Source organism: Dermacentor andersoni, chromosome 7, assembly GCF_023375885.2.
Source record: "Dermacentor andersoni chromosome 7, qqDerAnde1_hic_scaffold, whole genome shotgun sequence".
Classification (NCBI taxonomy): domain Eukaryota; kingdom Metazoa; phylum Arthropoda; class Arachnida; order Ixodida; family Ixodidae; genus Dermacentor; species Dermacentor andersoni.
In genome coordinates this window covers 98,955,415-98,983,328 of record NC_092820.1, presented here as the reverse complement: position 1 = coordinate 98,983,328, position 27,914 = coordinate 98,955,415, and positions in this window count along the sequence as shown.

The window sequence follows — 27,914 nt, the reverse complement described above, 5'->3', positions numbered from 1 at the left end:
TCATACTACACAAGGGTCGGTGATACCAGGCAGCAAAAGCACCATTGATAACATCTGAGAAACTTCCGATACATGCAGGCGCGTCCTCCGCTGTGCGACAACATTTGTTAGACTGTGAAAAGCGGTCACCCGGAAAATACAAACGAGTGCACGCGTCAATATTTACCTCAGACTCGCCGATGAAAGCAGAAAAAACAATGAAAGTGACAAGAGAGAGAAAGAGAGAGATAAATAAGACACAAAAGGCAGGCAGCTTAACCGCTAGATATCAAATAATGACGTCCGCGGAAAGTTACGCATACAATTCTTATATCTCTATTCGCCATAAGTCATTTTCAAAATCTATATGGGAGTGGGTATATTGAAAGCTATCTTATAATCACAGCTTCATAATATTTTAGAAAAACGTGTTTAAGTACTGCTTTAATAGAACTAATATAGCATTGTTGACAATTCTAAAAGCATGAAGCTCACTGGATCAAGGCAAATTGGAAATATTTAAACAAGATATACACTACCTTCAGGATGTCGTACTTCTTTCCAATAATGGTTGAAGGGAGCTTAGATTCCAAGGTGTTGAAGTAAGTAGAAAATAGGAGTGTGAAAATTAACTTTCTTTCGTTCATGCTTCCTTCCAAATCACCTTGTGAACTAGTATGATGCCTATAGGAGCGTCCGAACGAGGCATTTATATATAACAGGGAATGGTAACACAATAGTGCACAGCAGCCATTTGCTCTTGTCTCTCTCTGCCTTGTCCTATTGTTGTGTAATATATAAACTGTGCGCTGTTGTCCGACGACTTCGAGCCACCACAACCAAAACTGCCCGGCCATTTTTAAATAATGTTAATTTCTTCTTCTTCTTCTTCTGCTTGCACATGAACTGTCAAAGGTAATAATAAGCAGACAAATAAAAGTACTGTTTGTTCGTTTTATAGAAAAATGTGATCTATTCTTTTGTAGCATATTCCTGGCATTTGGGAGAAAGGAAATCTCTCCAGGCGACGTTTTCCGTCCTTAGCACTTGAAACACAACTTGCAAGACCGAAAGGCCGTGCAGTTGTCCCCAATTCATAGCGACATGAAAAAGAAAAGACAACACGATGAAGTTGTCAGCTATCCGACATGTAAAAAAAAGAAGAAAATGAAACAGTCGCACTGCGAAAATAGCGAACAAAATGTTGTTCAGGAAAGTATCTTGGCAATAAAAAAACGCTGGAATTTAATATGCAGTCAACTATGCATGCCGCGCATAAAACTACATTACCAATCTACACTCTTTCGTCTCAAAAACAAGCTCCGCCCTTGTACTTAGATATAGGTGCACGTTAAAGAACCGCAGGTGGTCTAAATTTCCGGAGTTCCTCACTACGGTGTGCCTCATATTCAGAAATTTGTTTTGGCACGTAAAACCCCATAATTGTTTTAAGAACAAGCTCGGTACATAAGGCTGAGTTGGTAACAACAAGTAGCGATCACCGAGAAAACTTCTGTCTTTCTACCAGCGTAATTATCTGCAGCACCACATTGCACAGTTTGTGACGAACTGTAACCAATTTATCTCTCTTGCTGTTTGAAGGTGCATTCATATCGTAACACGGCGAGAGCAAACTAGTTCTGTGGTGTCCAAAGTGATTTTGTGACACTACGTGCTGTGACGTAGGAATCACATATTTTGCATATACATGAGGAAGCGTTTACACAAGCGTGTAAACAAACGATTTTATTTATATTTTTTTAAATATTGTTCAAACAGACTGGCTGCAGCAGCAAATCGCTTAAAATAAGTATATACCGTGTTGTTTCAACAAATATTACATTATCTGTACTTAAACAGGCAAGGTGCTTTAGGAGCCCTGACGCTCTGTTGTTTTGCACGTGATGATGAGCACAGCCCTCAGCCGTAGCGTCCGCAATTCCATGAAACCAATATGCCAAAAACACTCGTGCACATACACTTCGTTGAAAGATAAAAATCTGAAGCGCCCAGAATTATTCAAATGTCCGTATAGTGAAGCACTACGTTTTGACTTATAATTGAATCGCAATGTTAGCACGGATTGTTCAAGCACATATGCAATTTCGTTGACACGCTGTTTCATCATCGTCATAATCAGCCTATTTTGAGTTCACTGCAGGACAAACGCTTCTAACTGCGATCTCCCCTTACCCCTTTCCGGCGCCAAGTGATTCCAATTTGCCCCTGAGGATTTCCTAATTTCATCGCCCTACCTAGTTTTCTGGACTGGCTCCAAGGTAAGGGAAGCGTAACAGGGGGCGGCAGAAAGTTAGGTGGGCGGATGAGATTAAGAAGTTTGCAGGGTCGACATGGCCACAATTAGTACATGACTGGGGTAGTTGGAGAAGTATGGGAGAGGCCTTTGCCCTGCACTGGGCGTAACCAGGCTGATGATGATGATGACTTAGTTTTCTGCCGTCATTGTGTTGGAATACGGTCAGTTATGTCTAAGGTGATGCGAATAGGCAGTAATGCACTTCCCAAGGCTAAGAGCCTGCCACACATTACAAAAGAGCAATGCACACCAACACTGTAAAAACGGCCGATGAGCAAAAGCGATCGAAAAAAGGTTGGCTCAGGCGTAAGTTGACGCTTAGATAACTTAACTTACTTGTCCCCAATTCGAAGAATGATTCTTAGTAGCGCTCTTAGTAGCGAAGATGAGAACTGCTTAGTAGTGGTCTCAGTTGCTGCAACTACTGATGAAATGCTAGAACTGTTCAGCAAACATATCCAGCTTTTGTGGACACGTACCAACTAGCGCACCACGCGCCCACTGCGCGGATCTAGCACGTTTTCAATAAAACCAGAAGGCTTTTTGCCAGTAAACAAAAGAACACATTCATTATTGAAAAAGTTAGGTGAGAGACAGATACTTAAAGACAAACCACACGAGATAAATGCAGTTAATATGCTGTGGAAAGCTGAACTTTTGTTACCGGAGTGGTTCATTATTTAGCAAAGGAAGCCTAGGGAAACCGAGATAATTTGAACGTGATTTTCGAGACAAACATGGTCGCTGGTCACTGCTACAGAACTGCGGCTGCTTTTGTATGCAGTATTTACATGCTTATGCAGTCGGGAGGCTCAGCTTTTGAATGATAGCCATATTGACTCTCTACAGATGGCGTAACACTGTTCCCAAAAGCAATTTCTGAAACACAGTCGTGCAAATTTGCATGCCAATAAACCCGAGCGCATCATTGCGGAATCTGTAGAAGCCGTGACTTAGTGAAATATTCGCACGTATCTATAATGCACAAAATGCTAGCAACGGTTCAATCCGGTGCTCGTGTTATTTTTTTAAGCCATATAGCGCTTAGTTCCACACTGTCCTACGACATGGAAGAAACACAAAACTCAGTATTTGCTTTTCGTATCGGTATTTCAGCGGTACTCTTCAAATATTATTTTTTATATTATTTTCTTCCGAAAACGTAGCAATGTGTCCAGGAGTTGTTTCTCTCTGAGATGAATGTTCATCCTAATAGGAAATGCATCAACTAGGGTAAGAGGTGCATCATCTGGGTTAATTGCCGCTGTTAACGTGTTGCCTGCAGTTGTGTGGTTTGAATGCGCAGGTGTGGCGATAAGAAAACTCCATTTAATCAATGTTCCGTGTTGTATTTGCTACGGTCGATGAAAATGGCCTGGTTTGGCTTACCATCGCCATTGAGGATCAACATATGGCGTCCCTCGTACGGTGTATTTGTTTTTTTGTGTTTTTTTTTTTTGGAGGAGGGGGGGCTAACGTACATGACGGTGGGCAGCAACTGCGTATTTAAGCTGTTGCGTGACAGCGGTGCATAAGCTAGACCGCTGGATCTGCTGACTAGGCTGGTAGCCAGTAGACTAGGCTGGTCTGTGACAGATCATCGTTCTTGTGGATACCGGGCTGGTTTGCTATAACAGAAGACGGAGCAACAAATAGAGGGCAGCAGTAAGACATTGACAATTTAGTGTCAGTTAAAAATACAAATCGCCCACAGGAATTAGTAGGGGGAGTATCAGTGCCGCAATGTTGTAGCGATGGGTTTTGTGGCTTTGTTGCCTTTTTGCGTTTTTCGCTTGCAAGCGACGCTCGGCCCGCGTTACAACAGGACCAGCGTGCTGCGAACGAGGGAGGACAAGAGTGGCACAGCGTCGACGGGAAGTTACTTCTATAAAGATTGTGGGGTCCTGAGCATCCTTCATGGAGATAACTAGAGGTACTAATATATAGCTACACAACACTCGCGCGCTGTATCACACTGCAGGCTAACGCATAATATTTTTTGTCAGTTGCGCTAACACCGATCAGTGGTAGGGCGGTTGTAGACATGTGAGACTTAATGCTGCACATTCTTCGTGCTTTTGCGCAACACAGTAGTAGCTATGTTGCCGTCTCCCCTGGTTCGGGGCGCCGTCAGCAACAAAAAATTTGAAATAGATGAGGTTAGAACCATCATGATTTAGCTCATAGCCGGATGCTCTACCGATGCAGTCATACATGCTGACCATAAGTACAGTCCATAAATTTAAATATTAGGCTTTGCGCATGGCCGATTACCTTGTAAATGGAATCTGCCGAATTGTATCTTTCGTTTTCAACGTAACGCCTATTGTTGAATTCGTAGGCACTATGATACAGTAAAGCGTAGACTAAATGCTGCCCCGCCGTCCTTTACAATTATCAAGTCATTATTGTTTTAGTTATTACGAGCAGTATTGGCGGCGTTTTTCGAAACACAAGTTTGGCGGTATCTCAAAGATTGCAGCGGAGCATTGTTACCTGACTGCCATGAGAATTTACCAACGACTAATGTATTCGCTAAAACAGTGAATCGAATATGATTGGCCAAAAAGTACAATCTATTATTCACAGTCCTCATTTCGATCTTTGAGTTTTTCCCTTAGGACTTTCATTGTAGATTTGATTTCGCGCATTTAGTCATGCTTATTTATTCGGAGCACTTATTCAGATCGCGTATGCTGTCTAAAGGTAGAAAACAAGCACATTGGCGCCAATATACGATGATTCCTTCCGCTTAGTGTGGATGTGCATCCTAGCTAAATACGCAGACGACGGAAGCGAGAAGTGTTTTCGGCGGAATTATCATATGCTTTGAGCTAGCTAATTTATTCTTAAAGAGTAGGAAAACTGTTTCCTTTATCAAGAACGTTGGGCTCAGTGCCTTCATTTTGAGTTTCTTAGGCAAGATGTCATGTTTACGCCACGTCACGAAAGCAGAATGGAGCCACCAGTGCCATTTTGTACGCGTAGCTCTTGCATCAATCCTCGAAGAAGATGGCGCAATGTCCAGAGTAGAGCCCAAAGTCACTGATAACATTGATAATTGTCCATTTATTAGGGAAAAGACAACGCAGCACCACGGCATGGCTGGTTAAAACTCCATTATTTTTTTAGCGCCCCTCATCATCCCCCACCACCTGAATTGAACTCTGGAACATGGCGGCGGCAGCAGCCTGTGTCAACGCATCCAACTGCAGCAAGCGTCAATGTGACTGTCTGGAGCCGTTAACCTACATGACCGACGTAGAGATCCAGTGTCATTTTTTCCTCGCCTACACGTTCGTGCGCTGGGTGTGTGACGAATTAGGCAAGGACCCCCGTCTGCGGGAACAGCGTGGTGAGCAACTTACACTTTGCGAATACACGATGGCCTGGCTCGGCTGCTGAGGAAGAGTGCGTCGGATCGTTTCGGCTCGCTCCGGCTTCAAGAGCTGTACATACACCCCGCCCCAGCACCACGCCAGGTACGGCTGTGTCATCTTAGTAGTGGGGCACTTGCAAGAATCTGGAAGTCACGCCGGACCAACCAACCTGCGAAGGCGAAGTGGTAACTTTATACAGGAAGACTCACAATGGACGCTGGTCTGCCTTCGGGTGCAACAGGTGCCGAAACAGTTGTCGCAGTTACACGATATCGCTGCACTGCAGGTGAAGCAAGTTACTTCGGCAACAAGGACAGCCTCGACCTTCTTAACGTCCGCCTCTCCAGGCGGCAAGTGATTTAGCTCACATACTGCGCGAGCAAAACGATAGACGTGTGGTTGTTGAAGGAGATGACTGGCGATTTGTTTCCACTGTCGGAGCCCGCCATCACCGAACGAAGGAACTACGCCCGTGTGGTAGTGATGAACGAGCTGTTGGCGCGGCCTCCACTCAGTGGCCCCGGGAAGGTAGTGCTAATTGACGAGTGCCTTCTTCACGGCAAGCAAGAGTACAATAGAGGCCGCCTGATGATGGGTGACAACGTTCCACCAAGCCCCCAAAATTGTGCCGGTGTTCCAGATCCTGGACCATGGCTGTTCGGAACTATTCTGCGAGGGGAGCTACGATCTTTCAAGGTCGACCGCCTAGACGCGGCGACGCTAGCTCCCATAACTGCAGCCAATGTTCAACCGGGGACCATTTCTCACAGGGAGGAATGGGCACATACAACTGAATCTCAAATTCAGTGCATGCTAACGGGGCATGCCTTAGTCTGCATTGGGAGACGGTCAACCAGAGTCCACACTTTGTCGACCTCATCATGGGCACTCACTCGCCAAAAATAGCAGTTATTGTAAAAAAGTGAAGCGCCACATTATCAGCGGCGGGTACAGGGCAACTACGCAACTACTGGAGTCCCACCTAATATGGATCTGGTGGCAGTCAATTAACGGCCACGCGCGCTGCAAAGACCATTTCTTGCCTTCATTAGAAGACGTGGATCCATAGGGGCCACCCAGTTTGAAGAATCTTTCCTGCGGTTGTTAGAAGTCATTGCTTGGCCCTACCCGATGGGAAGGTGCATCAAAAGGTAAAATAAAATAAAAAGTAGTTTCTGATGCTTTCCTTGTATTTGTGTTTACTGGTATTCCAGCGTGCTTACATGGTAAGCGCGCGGCAAACCACTTTTGTTCTAGCCGACGCTTACTTCCTCTCGGAACCTTACTTTGCTCGAGCAACGAACCATCTGTTTACAGCCCAGTCAGAAAATCAGGTGCGCATGAAATTGTGCTTGGAAATGAAAGGTCAAGCACGTAGCGAGCCGCGCCAATCCAATTCAGAGGAAACAGGAGGTGGGGCGTTTGCTCGCGGTATAAGGCGAACGGTAATACATAACAAATTAGCCTAATACACATTGAGTGCACAACTTGGAAACATTAAAATGCTTATAAACCACATTATGACTAATGATATTGTACCGAATGCATTTATGTTATAACTTGCTTGAGCATGTAATGTACTCGGAGGAACTACAAATAAGCGAAAGACACCGCCCATTCACCGACCGTGTGATCACGTGAGCGCCAGTTTGTCAACCACACATAAGGCAACACCCTAGGTATAATTGCCACCCAAAGTGAATCTAGATAAACCAATGAAACTATAGGCTTTCCGAGGACCATACTTTGTCTTGGTACAATTAGTTCTTCCATCCTGGGGCGTCGCCAGAGCTCGTGAAGATGTCAAGTTTCACCACACTCGGGGCATCCTGCATGTCGACCTGCTCCCGCCTTTGTAAATCTTTGGCGCACGCAAGACAACAGCCCCATATCTTATGTCTGCGGTATACCCGAACGTGTTGCACGATTCTGCAGCAGCCGCATGCTGCACTCTAATCGCTTCCTGCAGGCACTTCCATACGACGACGTGCAACCTTCACGCGACGTTTATTTTATCAGTAGTAGAGCAGGTCACCAGTCGAGTGCCCGTTACTGGCACGTCGTTCACCTTCCCCGCGTCACCGCTTGTTGCTTCCAATGCATCGGTGTCCTTCACCCACGCAAGACGAAAACTTGGCGCCACAGTTCAGGAGGCAGGAGGCCATCAACCTGCGCCAGTCCTTCATTGTCACCTTCAAAGGTTGTAGACCTTATATAGTTGACCACGTCGTTACCGTTTCGTTAATTGATAGTGGAGCAGTCATGTTTATAATAACGAGCGCTCCTCTCGCGCGCTACCAAAAGTTACGATGCCACTTTCTGGGTTCGCTCTGCGCACAGCAAGCGCCCAGCAAGTTTAGCCTTCAGCAGCATGCACAGTAAGAGATGTTTTTAGGGTGTTCTTTACATTGTCATGTTTGTGGTTCTGGCGTCTTACTTTCACACCGTTATGCCTAGTTGGTACCTTCTCACGCGAAATAGCGCTAGGGTGGTTGCTTGGGCTATTTGGTAATTCATGATAAAAAATAATGTACAGCGCGAAGGACAAGGACTGCGAGAGACGACACACACAGCGCTGAGTTTGTCATCCCTTCCAGTCCTTGTCCTTCGCGCTGTACGTCATTTTTTATCATGAAATAACGCTGCCGTCAACTGTGCGTGTTCTGATGTGGAACTACCGTCCATGTGTGATGGACCTGTCGCCGGCGCAACATCTCTTCCCGCTAAGCTTGTCCTTGGAGTAGGCACCGCAAAAGCGCCGCACTGGCCTGCCGCTGTTCCCGTTTTCAGAGGCGCTGTCTTGGAAGTCCCGGTCCTCTTCGCTTAATCAGAACTTTTGATGCTCCACAAAGATATTCACCTTCTTTTCGCCACGCTTGATATTTCAGCCAGTCTGAGCTTCATAGTTGTCTGCAATCTGCTTCGTACAACACTGAAGGCTCTATGCGGTGAAGCAATTGGCCGTGTTCAGCCTTTTAATGTCATGGTGATTATTGACGTAAAGGATACTTCGTATGAAGAGCGCACAGACTTTTCTACACTTTCCCCTTCTGCTCTGCGATCACCTGACATGTTCACTCCTTTCACTGCCGAGCACTTTACTTCCGAGCAACGCTCCCATCTTCTTCACCTTCTTGTCCCGTTTCTTTCTAATTTTGACTACGCTCATCCTACTCCAGGCTGCGTAGCAACCGTCCGCCATCACGTCGACATTGAGTCGAACGCGCCCTTGAGGCAGCGCCCATACCGTGTCTAAGCCGAGGAGGGTCAGGTCATCAGTGAGCACGTCGGCGACATGCTTGAGCACGTTGTGATTCCGCGTTCCAGTAGTCTTAGGGCATCACCTGCGGTTCTCGTCACAAAAAGAAGGTTGTCTCCGCTCGTTTTTTTGCTGACTATCACCGTCGTAATAGGATAACACGAAAAAGTGTGCACCGTCTACGCACTGACGATGCTCTGGAAAGTTTGCAAGGCGCAGAGTTCTCTTCGTTGAATTTACACTCGGGCTACTGGCAGGTCACGATGCCAGAAGCTGATTGGCCTAGAACTCCATTAATTAGTCCAGATGGTTTACACGAATTTGACGCGATGCCATTCCGACTATGCACAGCGACTGCAATGTTTGAACGAACGATGGACAAGAACTTACGCGGCCTAAAATGTAGGACGCGTTTGTGCTACCTCGATAGTATCGTTGTGCTCGCCCCCGATTACACCTCGCATCGTCTCCACCTTAGGCAAGTGTTGACGCCCTTGACCAAAGCAAGCCTGCAAATGAACATAAAAATATGCCACTCCTAGGTGCGCCAGCTCATGATTCTAGGTCACGCCGTATCCTAACACTCAACATCCTCCGACGCGTAAAATCGTCGGGCTGTTACAGAGTTTCTGAAACCTAAAACCCCGCGCCTTCACCGGCCTTTGTCCTTGCTTCAGATGCTTTGTTCGCAACTTTGCCACAAATATGTCACCTCTGACAAAACTCTCAAGTGACGCTAACAACCTACCTTACTAGTCTCCCCTGCATTCGACACCGCGTTCGTGACCTTACTGCGTCCTTACTCCGCCTATACTGTGAGACTACGGCCCACCGCCCCAACGAAAGCGCACATCGATGCCAGCAGCATTGGCCTTGGCGTTGTCCTTGGCAGCGCAAACCTAGCTGTTTGAGCTACGTCGTCGCTTACGCCAGTCGTGCACTGACCAACGCGGAACGCAATTGTAGCGTCAAAGAAAAAGAACACCTTGCCAATGTTTGGGCACTCGGAAAGTTTCGCAGTTATTTATAGGACCGGCCTTTCAACGTCGCAGCTGGCCACCTGCCATTTGCTAGTTATCCTCTTTAAAAGACCCGTCAGCACGCCTTGCCCACTGGGCTGGTCACATTGAAGACTATGACACACACATAGTCTACCCCTCCGGCCGCAAGCACACTGGCGCAGACGCTCTGCTATGCTCTCCGCTGCCAGCCGACAAGGCCTCCCTCTCCACCTTCGAGGGCTTATCGTCGGTCGACATCGACACCTTCGCACCAAAACAGTGCAACAATCCCTGTGTGGCCTATCTTTTGTATCTCCTTTAGGGCTAACCTGCCACTCCAATGTCCCGTTCCCTGCGTCACCAAGCTTCCCATTTCGCCATCTGGGATGAGCTCCTGTATGGACTCAACTACCAGCCCGATATTATAAGTGTTTCCTTGTTATACGCGGAACTTTGCATTCTGATATGTGCGCGTCTTTCCACACTGACTCACACTGTGAGCACGCAGGCGCCAAGAGGACGTGTGAGTGCCTGCAGCACCGTTACCAGTTGCGAGGAATGGTTATCGTTGCCCAAAAATGTGTACTCTGCGGCCCGCAGTCTCTACGCCAGAAATACCTGCTTCATCCGGCCCACGCCTTATGAAAGCCACTTTCATACCCTGCTCATGCATTCGACCGTAAGGGAATTGAAATGGTCCAGGCCACTACCTTGTTCGCAAACGCCGGATTATTGCCGTAGTTAATTACCTTACAAGTTATGCCGAAACCGCCGTTTTACCTGCAGTCACTGCCAGTGACGTTGCATACTTCCTGCTCCATCGTTTTATTCTTCGTCATGGCCCAACTTGGGAAGTGCTGAGCAATAGAGACCGTGTGCTTTTGTCGGAGGTAGTTGAAACTCTGCTTGTTTTTGTCGGAGGTAGTTGAAGCTCTGCTTACCAAACCGCCACGGCGTAAAATTCTCAAACTAATGACCTTACGGATCGCTTCAATCGAACTCTTGGTGACACGCTTGCCATGTACGTTTCATCGGACCATACAAACTGGAGATCATTCTCTCGTTTGTCACGTACGCATTATAACACGGCTACACAAAGTACCACAGGGTTTTCCACATACTGTTGCCTTGACGGTCACCATCCTTCCCATACCATCGACATGGTTTTACCGGATCAACAAGATGCGTCAAAAAGTGCTCCCCTTTCATCCATCACCAGATATGCCGAGGAATGCCGTCATCCCAAAATTTCACCTCCAGTGAACAACAGCGACAAAAATACAATCGTGACGGAGACGCTACTAGACCGTATTTGGCCTCCTGCACCTTTGTCTTGTTTTCCGCGCCTTGCACCACGCCTGCACTTTCGTCAGAACTGCTGTCGAAGTATGGAGTACCATACCGCACCGTTGAACGCACCTCTCCAGTGAACTATGTTATAGAGCTGCTTACACCGACATAGAACTGGCGCCAGGATGCTGTTCACATTCCCGGCCGGAAACACGCTCGTCACTGCGTCGTAAGTCGCCAGGATGGCTTCGCATTTGCACCGAGGCTAAGTAAAGCAAGGAAGAGGAAGAGCACATGGACAAGGCCAGCCAGATCGTCTATTTGATGCCTGCAGCGCAACCGCTGAGCCAGGTGGATCACCAGTGCTTGGCATTAGAGACCCACTGGGCCATCCAACGGTTCCTGCTGCATGTTGCTTGACTTCTCGGTTACACTTGTTGGATTATAAATACACTCATTTACACAATGTTCGCTCCTCGGGTGTTATGAGTAAATCTTGTTGGCACTACCAAAAAAGGATAACACGCCATACTATGCATGCATCGAAAACCATGCAACAATGCAAGCACAACACGATCAATATGTACTTACCTCAATCTTGTACGTACCTCACGGCTTTCGCAAGTAGCGCATGAGATTCTTATCAGGCGAAAGTACAAGCTGTGGGTTGCCATTAGTTGCGTCCCATTACGGACTAGCATAAACGCATGGTGAAGCGACCACAAACTTTTCGTGCTCAACAGAGGCTACCATTTTGTATACGTTCAACGACATGAATACGATGCAGATTCGACAGACGTGTGGCTACGGCTTCAAAAATAGGAGCACTTGCAATTGCTTTTCTTTATGCTAGGGCACTGGAGCTATGGGTGTAAAAAAACAACTTTTCTTGACGTATCACGGAAGAATGTTTTCGCTAAATGTTCTTTTACAAAGAAAAAAAGACTAAAAAATATCCGACGAAGCAAGGTAGCTTTTTATTAGACTAAAGTGGAAACCCGATCTAACAAAACCCAATTTTATGAAGTTCCCGCTCCAACGATAACATTTCGATTCCCCGGGAAGTACCCCTATGGTTCAATCTTGACATAAACCAGAATTAACAAAACTAGCTTGCGTTAAACTCAATTCAACGAAGCTTTTCCAGAAATGAATTAGTAAAAAAAAGTTATGATTTCTCTCTAACTCGTCGTGCATAGGCACTTACCACTTCCGAGAGCGTTGAAGTCAATCGAAAAGGAGCTGTCATGAAAATAGGCATTCCTATAAAGTCGCACCCCAAGTTATAATCGTGCCTAGATCCAGCATTGTCACTTCCGTGAGCACCGGGACACCCACAGATAGAGAACCCATCATAGAGGGCGACAAACATCTACTGCTCAACTGTGAAGAGAGATCGCTCATCTGCAGGGAGGTAAACCGAAAGTAATGATGAAAATCTTCAACCATAAGATCAAGCACATCATCAAGCCACAGCGATTGCATACATCGAGGTAATTGTGGAAACCATCAATGAATTTGTCCTCTCGAACTCTGCCGCAGCTACCTTGACGACCATAGTTTCCGAAACTGACTGGGACATAAATAGAAGTCTTCTCATGAGTAAGCAGCAACAGCCCAAAAGTCTTCTCCGAGGAAATGAAATCTGCTTTTTGACGTCGTTCAATATTCGATAAGGACCAGCTGCAAAAGATCACATATTAAACCGAAGAGGAGTGCGTTCGAACACTCTGCCCGATCCCTTACCTCGTTTCGACAAGTGAACGAAAAACTATAATGCAAGAAATCGATAAAATGCTGTTCGACGACAAAATCTAACCATGGAAAAGCCCGTGGATCATCTCCTGTAGAGTTGGCAAAGACAAGCACGGAACCCTACGTATCTACGTCGAACATCGTCGATTGAATCAGATCACGAACGACATATACCACTTCCATGAATGAGCGACGTATCGGACCGGCTGTACAACGCTGACTGCTTCTTGTCAATGGATCTCAAGTATGGACTACTGGCAAATACAAATCGACGAGAGGGATTGCACGAATACCACCTTGATTACTGCGGACAGCCTCTTTGAGTTCAAGGTGCTGTCAAGCGCGTGGTGGACTAGGTGTTAGCTGGGTTGAAGTTGTAGACCTGTGGCGTCTATTCAGATGATGTCGTCGTCTTCGCCGGAAATTGCAACGATCACCTTAAGCGACATGGGACAGTTCTATACGGAGGTCATCAAGTCATAAGGGCTCACTCTGAAGCCGGAAAAGTCTCGCTTCCCTTACGACTTCTTTCGGCTCTTGGGTCACGTCATCAGCAAAACTGGAGTCGACCCTGATCCGCAGAACACATCTGAACTTCCCCCAGTTCACCGACAAGAAGGTAGTGAGCGGGTTTGTGGGCGTGTGGGCCAATTACAGGCGCTTCATCAAGAAGTTTTCACGCATCACCAAGCAATTTTCCTCTCTCATAAAATCAGAAGTGGATTTCAAGTGGCAAGTACCGCAAACGAAAGCCTTCCAACAGCTAAACAGTGCATTAATTCATGACGAATGCTGGCCAAATTCAACCAAGACACACAAATCGACAGCCACCCCGAAACTTGTAGCCTAGGCCTCCGCAGCAATCTTAGTCCAAAGGAAAAACGTATTTGAAAGGGATCATTGCATACGCTAGCCGGTTGCTGCCGAAAGCGCAAGTCAGTTACTCTGCTACGCGAACAGAATACCTTGCCATCATTTCGGCTACCACGAAATTCCACCCTTACCTATACTCCTGGGCTTTCAAAGTTGTAAGCGACGACCAAGCCTTTTGTTCGCTGGTGAATTTAAGGACATATCAGGACGCCTCGCGCGATGGAGTTTGAGACCTTAGCAATTCGACATCGCCGTCCTCCATACATCGGGACAGGTGCGCTGTCATACTGACTGCCTAACACACTGCCCCATTGACACGCAACCACCGGACGTGGAGGATGACGGCACCTTTCTAGAAATAATAGGCGTCGTTGCTGCTGAACAGCAACGAGCAAACGCGGAGCTAAAGAGCCTCATCGATTATTTAGATGTTGACATCGACGTTGTCCATAGGGCATTTAGGAGAGGATTGTCCTTGTTTTCGTTGCAAAACGACGAGCTCGTAAAGAAGACCTTCTCTCCAGTCCGCGCGAAATACCTACTTTTTGTATTCATCGGCCCTGATTACAGAAGTACTGGACGCCCTACATGACGTTCCGACCATTGGATACCTCGGATTCTCGAGGACGCTGTCGATAACACGAGAACGGTATTGCCGTGCCTCAGCGCCGATGTCGCCATTTCGGTGAAAACTGAGACTGTCAGCGACGCACGAAACCACCGACAATGCCACCACGAATACTGCAGCCGATTGAGCCCCCTTGGCGACCGTTTGAGCAGACCGGTATGCATCTTTTGGAACCTTTCCGACGTCAACATCAGCAAATAATTGGATTGTCGAGGCAACCGACTATCTTAGCCGCTACGCCGAAATAAAAGTTCTGTTTAAAAGTAGTGTGGTTGAAGTTACTTAATTCTGCGTCAAAAGAATCCTGCTGCGACGTGGTGATCCAAACTCCTACTCAACGACAGGGGAATAGCCTTCACTGCAGAGCTGACAAATCCATTTTTCAGTTCAGCCGGACAAGCCACAGGAGGACAACTGCATGGCACCTGCAGAGCGCAAATGAAATGCCATACAAAGTGGCTGAGCTCGTCCTCGCCGACATGCTTATGATGTACGTCGACGTCCAGCACAAGACACGGGATGGCGCCCTGCCGTACGTAGAGAGAGAGAGAGAGAGAAAGGCAAAGGAAAGACAGGGAGGTTAACCAGAGATTATCTCCGGTTGGCTACCCTGTACTGGGGGAGGGGAAAGGGGATGCAATAGGTCAGAAAGAAAGAAGGATTAAAAAAAAGGAAAAAAAAGAAACCTAAGCACACACACACACGCACGTACACACGAACTATTTCTGTGGGCACTGTCACGCAACCCGCAAAGGCATTCTTAGTCTTACGCAGTGTCACCGTGCAGTCCTGCGCCACAGCCACACAGTGTACTGTCACAATTTGTCAGAAAGTCCCGTGTCTTTCAAGTATCGCAGCAGCGCCTTCATAGCGGATCGTGCTGATGTTCGCGTAGGCCAGGTTCCAAGGATCTTGTTTTCTGTCATTGGGCGCTTGTCCAGTTTGTCTAAGGTGGCTGAGAGGACAGTTCTTTGTGGGTTAAAACGAGAGCACTGACAACGAAGATGCTCGATCGTTTCGTTGCACCCGCAGAAGTCACACAGTGGGCTGTTGGCCATTCCGATAAGGATAGAGTAGGCATTTGAAAATGCTACTCCAAGCCGTAGACGGATAAGAAGGGTGCAGTCACGTCGTGGAAGCTCGGGCGGAATATGGAGCTGTAAATTAGGGTCCAGAGTATGGAGGCGTGCACTTGTGAAATCGGATGAATTCCACTGGGCTAATGTCAGGTCACGCGCAAGTGCGGCAAGTTTTTTCGCTGCGTCGGCTCTCGAAAGAGGAATGGCAACGCAGTTGACGCCGTCATGGGCAGATCGGGCAGCTGCGTCTGCTCGATCATTGCCATGTATGCCACAGTGACTAGGCAACCACTGATATATTATATCGTGTCCTTCGTCAACTAGTCGATGGTGGACTTCTCTGATCTCTGCGGCGAGCTGCTAATGTGATCCGTACGTAACCTTCGCTTACAACAAGGTGGTGAAAGAAACAACTCACATCACACCATTCAAGCTGGTTTACGTCAGGAACCAGACTACGTCTATGGACGCCCTTTGCCGCAAGTCACTGACGAGGAGAATCTCGACGTCGCCGCCTATCTCCAGCGCGCCGCCGATGCCGGGTGGTTCGTCCGCCAGTGAATCAAAAAACAGCAGAGGGCCGACAGCCGACGCTACAATCTTCGACGACGCCACGGCTAGTAGCAGTCCGGCGACCATGTTTTGTTTGAACCCCAGTACTCCGGCTGGCTAGAATTTAACAAACTTTTGCGACGCCATTTCGCACCCTATATGATCATCCGACTTATTGGCACATTGGACTATGAGGTCGCGCCAGACGGAATTCTGTCATACTAGCGGCACCAGTGACGGCTTCAAATAGTCCATATTGTGTGCCTTAAGTCCTTCTACCAGAGCGAACTCAGAGACTTTGTTTCCTTGTTTTGTTTCTACACCGCGCATGTGCTTGAGTTTATTGGACTAGTCTTTGTAGCATAGGCACGATGCTATTTAATACGGCAGCACCTGACACCAGTATTCATTCATCCTTTTCGCTAGTACTACATCTCCCCGAGCAGGAAGGTATAGTTATCGCTCAGCGAAAGACGTGCCTGCATGACTGGAATTTACCGAAATGCTATAGAAGGTTCTAGCCGTTGTCTTTTGTCACCACAGCTTGCGTAATCTCATTGTACACGCGACGCAAATTATAAGCTACATTCTGGAAGACACGCGCAGACCATCGATTATTCTGGAACCTTAGATAACTCGGGCGCATCAAATCTGAAGAGTTTCGCAGGCAGATAACGCTTGGACGATCGCCATGTCTTCGCCACTATCGTTGTGTTTAGAGTGTCAGTTGCTTTTGTGAGCACTAGTTTGCCCAATGAAAATTAGGTTTATTATTCACTGTTTTTCTGCTGGGTTTGCGATAGCCACTACAAGGTGATATTATACTAGTATTTAAGTAAGGTCTATTTTGCACAATAATAGTTTACTATATTTCTAGTGTCACAGATTAGAAACAGTTATGCACTGGACAGCTGTTGGTAATGTGCACGCAAGACTCCTGCTTATATGCAATTCAAATCAATTCTCCCCGCAATGACAGAACGGCCACATAACAATTCAGTAGCAATACTTTACTTTGGCACACCTTGAGCGTATTCACTTTACCTTGGTTACTGCCGTACCGTGCCAAATTGACACCATCAGTCATATCCAGACGACAAACGAGTTGGCAACTGCGGGAAGAGACACGCAATATGTTCACACACGACATCAGTACGGTACATCCATTTTTAATTTTTTCCTTGCAACCGTAAAGAAATCTCACCTTATTGTGGCACACCTTCATTGTTTAGATTCTTTTCCTAATTTTACCGGCCTATTGGAAGCTTCACCCTACCATGAGTCGGAAGACAAGTCTTCTAAGTATGTCAGGAACTTACGTGCAGTTCTACCAATAGTGTGGGGCTATAACGTAAAACCATTGCAAACTTTTCTATTCTAGTTCTGCACTGAGCCCTCCGCGATTGGTCCAAACCATTTTTGAACCACCCTCACTTCACATGCCTGTCACGCAATGTCACGAACCCACGATAGCTCCCCATCTGATTTGACGTGTACACACTGATTATGCGCGATTTGACCAAACGAAACCAAAATAGCTACTTTTTATTCGACAATTTTTCGCCATTAGCCCTCGGCTATAGATCAAATGTTTTTGGGCTGCGGCCACCTCACCTCTCTGTCACGCGACGTCACAAAACAGCAAAAACCCCCCGCGTCAAAGTGACGTGAGCGCGTTAAAGATGCATTAATATGCTGAGCAAAACTGAATTTTCTACTGAAAAGCCGCGGGCTTCCCCTTTCCAAAATCAATAAAAAATGTCATGTGTTTATTTGCGTGTAATTAATTTCTTGTGTGGCCACGTAACGTTTTCGAGCTCTTTCGGCACGTTTACGACCTCGTTTGCCAACTCTTATTTGCTGAAGATCCGTTTTAGCGTCATTCTTAAGCTTCCGTTGCATGGCTCTCGATTTTTCACCAGCCACAGCAAGCTAGGTAAGGGAAAGAGGACCAGTCGCAGATGCTGGCACCACCCTCTTCATCCGGTTACCTATTTTCAGTGCATCGAATCCCTTTCCACTTGTGCGCGCTCCTCTCCTCCTGTCAGCCTATTAGATAAGAGAAGCTGCTCACTATAGGCAATGTTATTCGTTTTTCAAGCAAACAAAAGTGACCTCCTATGAAGGAGGAGAGCGTTTGATTGGTGTGTTCACACAACCAATACGCCCGATTGTGCAAATTTTAGGTCAGGAGACTGGAATAAATACATGTGAACTAGTTTCACGTTAGAATGCCCGTGTTTAGTTCTTGATATAACCAGCACCAAAAGTAAATTAAAAGTGAAGCAGAAGTGTTGTTACAGCTTCTACACTAACGATTTAGGTGCCGTTCAAAAATTTCGAATGATCTCATTTGATCTTTCGAATTAGTATTTCCACTGACTATTTACAACGTTCTTGAATCAACCTAGAGGCTGGTTACGTAATTTTAGGGCCTGGGGTCATATAATATGACTTACGCCGCTTTTGGCAAACCTGCCGCTAAGGCAACTCAATTTCTCAGATATGATGTATTAGGAAAAAACGAACATGTTGTAAGCGAACAATTGCACTAAAGGCCACCACGCATTTTCGCGTCTGAGTCACATACTGCGCTTCGAGATGTTGGCATAGATTTATATGTTTACAACGGCTCCGGCAGATATTGTAATGCTTTGTGCTTGAGAAACCTTGGCTGCACAGATTTCCATACATCGTCGACTGGACACTGACGAACTTCAATTTTCCAACAAAATGGAGGTGTTTTCTTGCCTTCAAGTTTATCATTTTCGGTCGCAGATGTACAGGAAGACGCGGCGATTGAAGTGAAACAGCACGATGCCTCTACTGTTTCATTTATCTTGTCTCTTCACACTACTGTTCAGTTCACACTGCTTAGGCATAGTCAGATAATCTTCCAGTTCATCTGCCATATAGTTCATAGCGTGAGCGTAAATTTTAGTGTCACACGATATATAAAAACGCTTGCATGTTTGCGATATTTTAACGCCTGTTTTTTTCACCGTGTATATAATTTCCATTGTACCATTTGTACTTTGAACGTCGGTAATTTAGCAATATTTCGTGCTCTTCGCACGACAACTCGGACAAGGCAGTTTTGAAGTTTTCATGTGTCAACATTCTTAGAGTACTTTATGCACTTTCCGGGAGCTATGTATATATCTATATTTGTGTCGATGTATATCTATTTTTATGCATCTAACCGTTTTGCCACATATCTGGGTGAATCAGTAGTTAGTGGTCGAATGGGTAGCACATCAGGCTGCTGTACAGATGTAACAGGTTTCGAAAGCAGCCATAGGACCAACTTGAGTCACTGAGCAGATGGTAACGTGTACAGACGTACTGCTCTTCAATGAACCTTTTTAAGGTGGTCATGTGTCCCTGCAGAACACAGACTGGGTAGGTACCGCTATTCAATGAAACTATTCAACGCCCACTTGTATCATTGGCTATGTGCCACTCGGTCTGTGCTGGTCTTCTATGAACCTCCTTGATGGCAACTTAAGTCACTGTGAGTTTGCCAATAGGTGTATGCCGCTCTTCAAGAAACGTATTTGACACAAACATGGGTATCTGGTGTTAGAGGGAAAGCACCGCTTTTCAACGGCGAAAATATCTTTAAGCCTATAAGATACTGATAGGAATCAAACCCAAGTCTCGAGGGCTCCTTAGTTACAGAAACCGTGTACTTTTGCAGACAACGCCACAAATACACTGAGTATGTGCTGCTTCGCACGATTTCTTTAACGAGCTGCGCCATGAATACCCAGGGTATCTACCGCTCTTCGATGAAATTCGGGCCAACGTGTGCCACTGAGTATGGGTATCTGAATTTGCCGCAAGCGAAGGAAGAATTCTCAGCGCTCGCAGGCGCCGGCGCTCCGCGCTTGTTGCGGGCTACCGACGGATTTTAGGTGGTGCCACCAGATGAGTCAGTCTTTCGAGAAATAAGCGTGGTAGATGAGCCCGTTTGCACGATGAGATTTTTCTCAGCGCTTGCGCACAACAATGCGGCACTCATTTTCGAGGCTTCGTGTTGGCGGCTCTAGATGGTGCCGGGTGTTCTAAGGAGAGAGTGAAAAGGGATTTCTGCTTTAGTACACTCCTTAGATGTAAGTGGTTTCGACGATGAGAATAAGTTGTGTCGCTATAATAATTCAGCGCTAATGCATTACCGTCAACAGTCGCGGTGAGATGTGTTCTGCCGCAATCTTTCAATGCATTGTCTGGTTACTTCACGCACTTTCCGGTGGCTAGCTGTATTTCTATAGTTGTTTTTATGTTTGTACGTAATCGTTTTTTGTGTGCCTGCGTCACTGCGCAGTTAGTTGTCGAATGAGTAGCACATCGCCTGCTGTTCTGAGGTGACCGTTGAAGCCATCCATTGGACCAACCTGTGTCAATGAGCATGTGTCAATGTATACATGCGCGCCGCTCTTCAAGGAACTTGTTTCCCTTCAACATTGGTTAACTGTAAGTGCTGGATTACGTAAGCGCCACTGTTCCACGAAACACATTCATGCCGACTTGGAGTACAGTGTATCTCCTACGTGATCGGTGACAGTGACCAATGAACCTCTTTAATGCCAATTTGGGCTACTCGGTGTTTACCACCAGGTGTGTTCCGCTCTTCAATGAACGTCATTTACACCAATTTTGGTAGGTAACTATGGCCACTGGCAATGTCCCGGCCTAATATGGCCAAAATAACATTTTAGAATTCTGAATTTCTTGGCGCTTCGGAACCTATTCATACGGTTTCCTCAAGGACAGTAGCCCGGCAAGGATCTCTCAATGAAAGCAACTGGACACTTTAGCAGGCTGAGCCACAAATGCACTGGGAATGTGCTGCTTTTAAAGAAACGCTTTTCAAGCAAGCGCATGAGTGAGCTGCACCACGGAGGCACTACATATGTGCCGCTCTTCAATGAACGTCTCGCCAAATTGGGTTACTGAGTATGCGTTCGTAAACACTGCCGCACCACGCTTCTCGTCTCGAACGCCACGTGCGGACTACGCGGCGAGATCGCGCAGCGTGTAGAGAAAGACGCGTCTACAGAAATAATGTCGTTATTTTAAATAAGGATAGGGATATTCAAAACATAAATTAGTCGGTCCATTATATCACTTGTGTGGATGTCACTACCTTGTTTTTCACAATTACCGACACCGACGACCTTGGTTCAATAGTTAACACAAAAATACAGGATTTGTACGTGTAGTCTGCGCGTAACTCTGTACAAATAAATTATTTGAAAACGAAGACCGTTCTTTTCCGTTCCAATGGAACCACGCGTGCTGCTACAAATAAGAAGTACGCTTTGAAAACATTCTGGTTAGGTTTTCAACAACAAGAAAAAGGCCTCGAACATATTCTCCATAAGCATATGCTCTAGGATTCCCATGCCAAAATGGTTAGGAAGACTTCAAGCAAGGTTTTAGTTGTACTGAAGATGCGTCAGTCATTCCTACCATTCAGTCAAAAGCGGATGAGCTGTAACAAACTTTCCTCCTCACACTTAACGTATGGGATAATGACGTGGTGTATGAGTACGCGGCAATGATGTAAACAAAAATTACTCGTACTTCGAAAGAATACATTGCGATCTATTTCAAACTTTTAATTTATTAATACAGAGAAAATCAGACATCCACCCGTTCGTAGCAATTGCTACAAAGTAAAACCATACGGGTTCCTCGAAAGAAAAACCTCAAGTTTAAGAAAAATTCGTTCTGGTGCTGGACTCGAGCCCGCGCCCACCGCATTTCCGGGGCAGCCGCTCTACCATCTGAGCTGACCAGGCGGCTAGCAGAGGGCATGGCGAAGTCGAATTTGTCGACAACACGAAGCAAAGGCAAGAGTTTGACGTAATAGTTTTGCGGAAACCCACACGTTGGAGAGAAGTAACTAATAAAGGATAATGGGACATCCACCAGTTCGTAGCAATCGCTACAAGGGAAAACGAAACCGTCCTGATTTTCCCTTTATTAATTATTTCTCTCCACCTTGCGGGTTTCCGCAGAACTATTACGTCAAACTTTGAATTTATGTTGATACTTTACCTTTATTTAACTAATTTAAATTCCTAATACTTATTTCATGCACGAATACATTGTGTTACTTACTCATAATACTGAAATTAACAAATAGAATGAATACGCTGCCTCAATATGATGCCTAGAGAAATCATCTAGTCCAGTTTCACTAGGCACATTGAGTACAGGAACATTCCCCGGTGTCGTTTAAACTGTGGATTCAGAATGCTGAAATTCACATTTCCGCACAAATCCACAAATTATCCATTCAATCTTGCATGTTGCAATATCTATACTTTATAATACGCATTGCATTTTTGAATGCTGACACTGTAACCTTGTTTCGCTGGGAGGTAGAGCCGGGTTACAAGCTGGGTTACAAATCGCAACCTTTTTGCAGCTTCCCAGATACAGTTTTCTTTTCTTTTGTTCCTATATATATTTGTGTCACAGCTATGTAATATGCTTGCGGTCAGAATAAATTCAAGCTCAACAAATGAGAACAATGAGAATGACCACGACAGTTACAATGTTTGACAGTATGAGGAAAGAAAAGGATATTGCTGGAATAACTGAGTTTAGGCGAAGTATTGGCGTACAGCTCAGAGTGATTATTTCTCGAAGAACTTGTGTGCGCGATTCGAAACTAAGTTTCACAATGTAAGCCGATATTATTGCAGTACAGTAATTACAAAACGTCTGATCGGAGAATTTTACAGCCAGGCTAAAGGGGGTTCACCCATGGAGTAATACAGAAAACGTAAAGAGCAGAATCTCCCGTAGGCCCCTGCAACCCCATTTAGGCCTTCTGAATTTAACTGAAGGTAGCAACATTCTGTTATCTTGCGGCTCAAGCCGGCGAGGGAAGGTAGGCGGCGGGGTCTGCACGTCTTTGTTGGTGGAGTGAATTTATGTGGTCCCCGTCACGTGGTCGCCGATTCACCGTCTTCACGGAAACCAAGAAAGTGAGCGAGGCTGGCTGCGCATGTGAAGTTCGCCTGTTCGGCGACCCGGTTCTTTTAGACTTATCCTACTTGTTGGGTTCCCGCCATATTCTTACGTTCCTCGTGCGCTCCGGCACAGCACCACTACACCATTGCACTACGGCAAGGTAAAAAGTTTGCTTTACAGTCGTCGACGCATTTCAAGCCATTTAGGGTTATACAGCACGGAACCCGCCCCCCCTCCCCCGATTTCATTTCGGAGGGGGGGAGAGGGGCTACCATCATCATCATCATCATCATCATCATCAGCCTGTTTTCTGTTCACTGCAGGACGAATGCCTCTCCCTGCGATCTCCAATTACCCCTGTCCTGAGCCAACCGATTCCAACTAGCACCCGCGAATTTCCTAATTTCATCGCTCCACCTAGTCTTTTGTTGTCCTGGATTACGTTTTCCTTCTCTTGGTACCCATTTTGTAACCCTACTGGTCTAACGATTATCTAACCGGCGCATTAAATGACCTACCTTGCTCCATTCTTCCCTCTTGATGTATCCAAACCGCTCTCTTTCTGTCTCTTAGTGTTGTGCCTAGCAATCTTTGTTCCATCGCTCTTTGCGTGCTCCTTAACTTGTTCTCAAACTTCTTTGTCAGTGTCCAAGTATCTGCCCCATATATCAGCACTGGCAATATGCACCGATTGCGCACGTTACTTTTCAATGATAATGGTAAGGGGGGGGGCTTCCAGTCAGGAGCTAGCAATGTCTGCTGTATGCGATCGAACCCATATTTATTATTCTGTGAATTTCCATCTCATGATCAGGGTTCCCTGTAAGTAATGGACGTAGGTAAACGTTCTCATTCACAGTCTCTAGAGGCCGACTGGCGATCCTGAACTCTTGTTCCTTTGCCCGGCTATATATCATTAGCTTTGTCTTCTGCATATTGATATTCAACCCCACTCTTATACTCTCTCTGTTAAGATCTTCAATCATTTGTTGTAACTCGTTTGCACTGTTGTTAAATAGAACAATGTCATCAGCAAACCGAAGGTTGCTGAGATATTCGCTGTCGGTCTTTACTCCTAAGCCTTCCCAGTTTAATAGCTTGAATACTTCTAAGCATGCAGTGAATAGCATTGGAGAAAGTGTGACTCCCTGTCTGGCCCCTTTCTTTGTAGATATCTCCCTGCTTTTCTTGTGTAGAATTAAGCTGGCTGTAGAACCTCTGCAGATATTGTTACGCGAAGGACGAGTCAGTAAGACGAGCAACTATTTACAGGTTATATTTAAAACAACGGTTGCAGCGCTGACCGGTTAGATTCACAGCGCGTGCCCAGTTCGTTCTTCCTCTTCTTTTCTCTTGCGCCTCGTTCAAACAAACAAACATCACACGCATGTAGCAATATTTTCCAAGCTATTTACGTAAGCGTTCTGTACTCCTTGATTACGTAGTGCCTTTATGACTGCTGGTATCTCTACTGAAAAAAAAATTAAATTATGAGGTTTTACGTGTCAAACATAGCCACTGAGCAACCACGGCGGGTAATATCTCTACTGAATCAAATGCCTTTTCGTAATCTATATAAGCCATATAGAGAGGCTTATTATACTCTGCGGATTTCTCGATAACCTGATTGATGACATGGATGTGATCCATTGCAACGTATCCCTTCCTGAAGCCAGCCTGTTCCCTTGGTTGACCAAATCCAGTGTTGCCCTTATTCTATTGGAGATTATTTTGGTAAATATTTTATATAATACTGGGAGCAAGCTAATGGTCCTATAATTTTTCTGTTCTTTAACGCCTCCCTTTTTGTGGATTAGTATAATATCTGCATTCTTCCAGTTTTCTGGGACCCTTGCAGTCAATAGACACTTCATATAAAGAGCCGGCAGTTTTCCAAGCAATATGTCTCCTCCATCTTTGATTAAATCGACTGTTATTACATCTTCTCCTGCCGCTCTTCATCGTTTCATGTCTTTCGGGGCCCTTCTGTCCTCATCGCTAGTAATAGGAGGAGTTGCTGTGTCCTGTTCATTACTGTTTCTAAGTGAGGTATCCAGACTGCTCTGTGTACTGTTCAGGTCAGCATAGAATTCTTCCTCTGCTTTTACTATATCTTCGAGATTGCTGATGATATTACCCTGCTTATATTTTAGTGCATACATCTTGGTTTGTCCTATGCCAGGTTTCTTTCTCACTAATTTCAGGCTGCGTTCATTTTTTACAGCTTCTTCAGTCTTTCTCATGTTACAGCTTCGAATATCATTTATTTTCGCCTTGTTGATCAGTTTTGACAGTTCCGCGAATTCTATCATATCTCTTGAGTTGGGCACTCTCATTTTTTGTCGTTTCTTTATTAGGTCCTTTGTTACTTGGGAGAGCTTGCCTACTGGTTGCTGTGGTGCCTTGCCTACCACTTCAATTGCTACCTCTGAAACCAACCTAGTTACGGTTTCATTCATTAGCTCTACATCATCATCATCTCTTTGTTCTAGGCTGCATATTTGTTGGCAAGTACCAGCCTGAATTTCTCTGCTTTTACCCTTATTGCCTCAAGGTTGACCTGTTTCTTGACCAATTTTGCTCTTTCTCTTTTCAAATTCGGGTGAATCCTAGCCTTACTAACCTATGATAACTGCACTTTACCTACCTATGACTTATACATCCTGTACTATGCTGGTATCAGCAGAAAGTATGAAAGCAATTTCATTTCTTGTTTCCCCGTGAGAGCTTTTCCAGGTCCACTTTCCGTTGCTACGCTTCTTAAAAAAGGTGTTCATTATTCGAAGCTTATTCATTTCTGCGAATTCTATCAGCATCTCTCCTCTAGCGTTCCTAGAGTCGATGCCATAGTTGCCAATTGCTTGTTCCCCAGCCTGCTTTTCGCCCCTTTTGCATTGAAGTCGCCCATTACTATAGTATACTGAGTTTGCACATTTCTCATCGCTAATTCAACATACTCAGGAAACTGATCTGCTTCTTCATCATGGTGAGTGGAGTTGCCAATTTAGCACAAACAGTGCTGTACAATTAGGGAAAAACCAGACGAGGTAACGGGTGACAGTCACATTGCTCATGGTTTTAAGGGTTATTGCAGGGTTTCATAATGGACGCTGTTTCCCATTATGTTATTTACCACCTTAACTAACCCATACCACCTGTATACGGTTCCGGGATCAGCCAGCGTCTCGGCAAGCAGTCACTCGAGGAAATAATGAAGCAACAGGAAAAGTTAAACGCAATTGGCGTTTTCTCCGGCCGCAACTAGTTCCACGAGAGCACAGACCAGCTGACTAACAACGGAATCCCTTTTCTGGTCCCAAGATCAGCCTAAACAAAGAAGGTTGAACTAACAAAGGCAACAGCTGTGCACGTGACAGCTGAACAGATGGTGACAACTGAACGCATGTCGAGTTATTCGCGCGGGCGCCGAATCTATGAGAAAACTGGCCTTCACATCCCTAGAGATGCCGGTAACTACCGCCATCTAAAATGAGTGAAAAAGGCAGTAAAATGTTGACCGATGAATCGCTGCCAAGTCTCAACATTGATCTGGCGGCGCTCTAGGAATGTGTGAGGAGTGGTGGCGTCGGTAGGGAGGGGGGGTATGCCACTTGATTTCGGGGGGGGGGGGGGCTGCCCCCCTGGGTACGTACCTGCTTCTGACGCAGTTAGCGAAAAATAGCTCGGCCGTCCTGGTGCAGTTATTTAGACTTAAGGACGCCTCATCAAGGTCCATAGCAAATTTTGGTTATACGTTGGAAGTTGTTAGTGTTCTCTAGGGAGCATTCTGCCGGATTTATTTCAATTCGGCTAATTATTAAGCGAGCGAGAAATATTTCAGTACCACGAATGCATGACATCAGGAGACGAGCTCCCCTGCCAAGCGAGACACTCTCTCCACTTGCCCCATCTAGCCTTCGAAATAGAAATTCCTTCCCTGCATTCTCTCATACCTGACCTCGAGGATCGTGTGACGCACAGGTCACGTGCCCCGCTTTCATTTTTTAAAGCGAAACTTTCTCTGCCTCTTCCTGTGACTTTCCCACTGCTGCGGCTGCTGCATTGGGCTCCTGTCGCGGACACCGCGTCGAGGAGTGGTTCAGAGCGTGTATATAGATGACACCACGAGTAAGAGAGAAGAAGCGACGGGAGCAACTCGTTTTCACTCCACCACGTCGAATGTGCACAATGCCCTCTGCAGCTCCCTGGCCGTCGCCACATTAGCTCCTTGACTGCTGTAATTATCGGTGACTCCCCTCAGAACCATTGCAATAATTACAGCGCTTCCCTTTCCACTAACATGCGAGGCCAGAGGGTACGCAGATAGAACTTTAGAGAGTAGAACAAGGAGCGGTAGAAGAGCCACTTGCAATATACGAGACGGGGCAGGTGACGTGAGAAGGCAAGGAAACCCCATTACTATTCGACCATGGTTCCGTGGAAACAGGATAAGGTTACGTTGATGATATTGTACAGAATGCCGCCCTAGAGGACATAACGGCGAACGAATGCGTTGGTAGGTGTAGAGCGCCGACACTCGATGAGTGCTAGCCGCGATAGTCTCGGTACTGCTCATTGGCGATGTTAGTGAAGGCAGACACAGAGAAAATGCCGTTGACGGCACTACTCTCGGTGTCGTCAGGCTCGTCTACCGGGTAGCGAGACAGGCAGTCAGCGTCCTTGTGTAGTAGTCGGCCAGATTTGTAGGTTACAGAATATGAATATTCTTGGAGGCGTAAGGCCCAGCGACCAAGTGTTCCTGTAGGACCTTTCAGTGAGCATAACCAGCAAAGCGTGTGATGGTCTGTGAC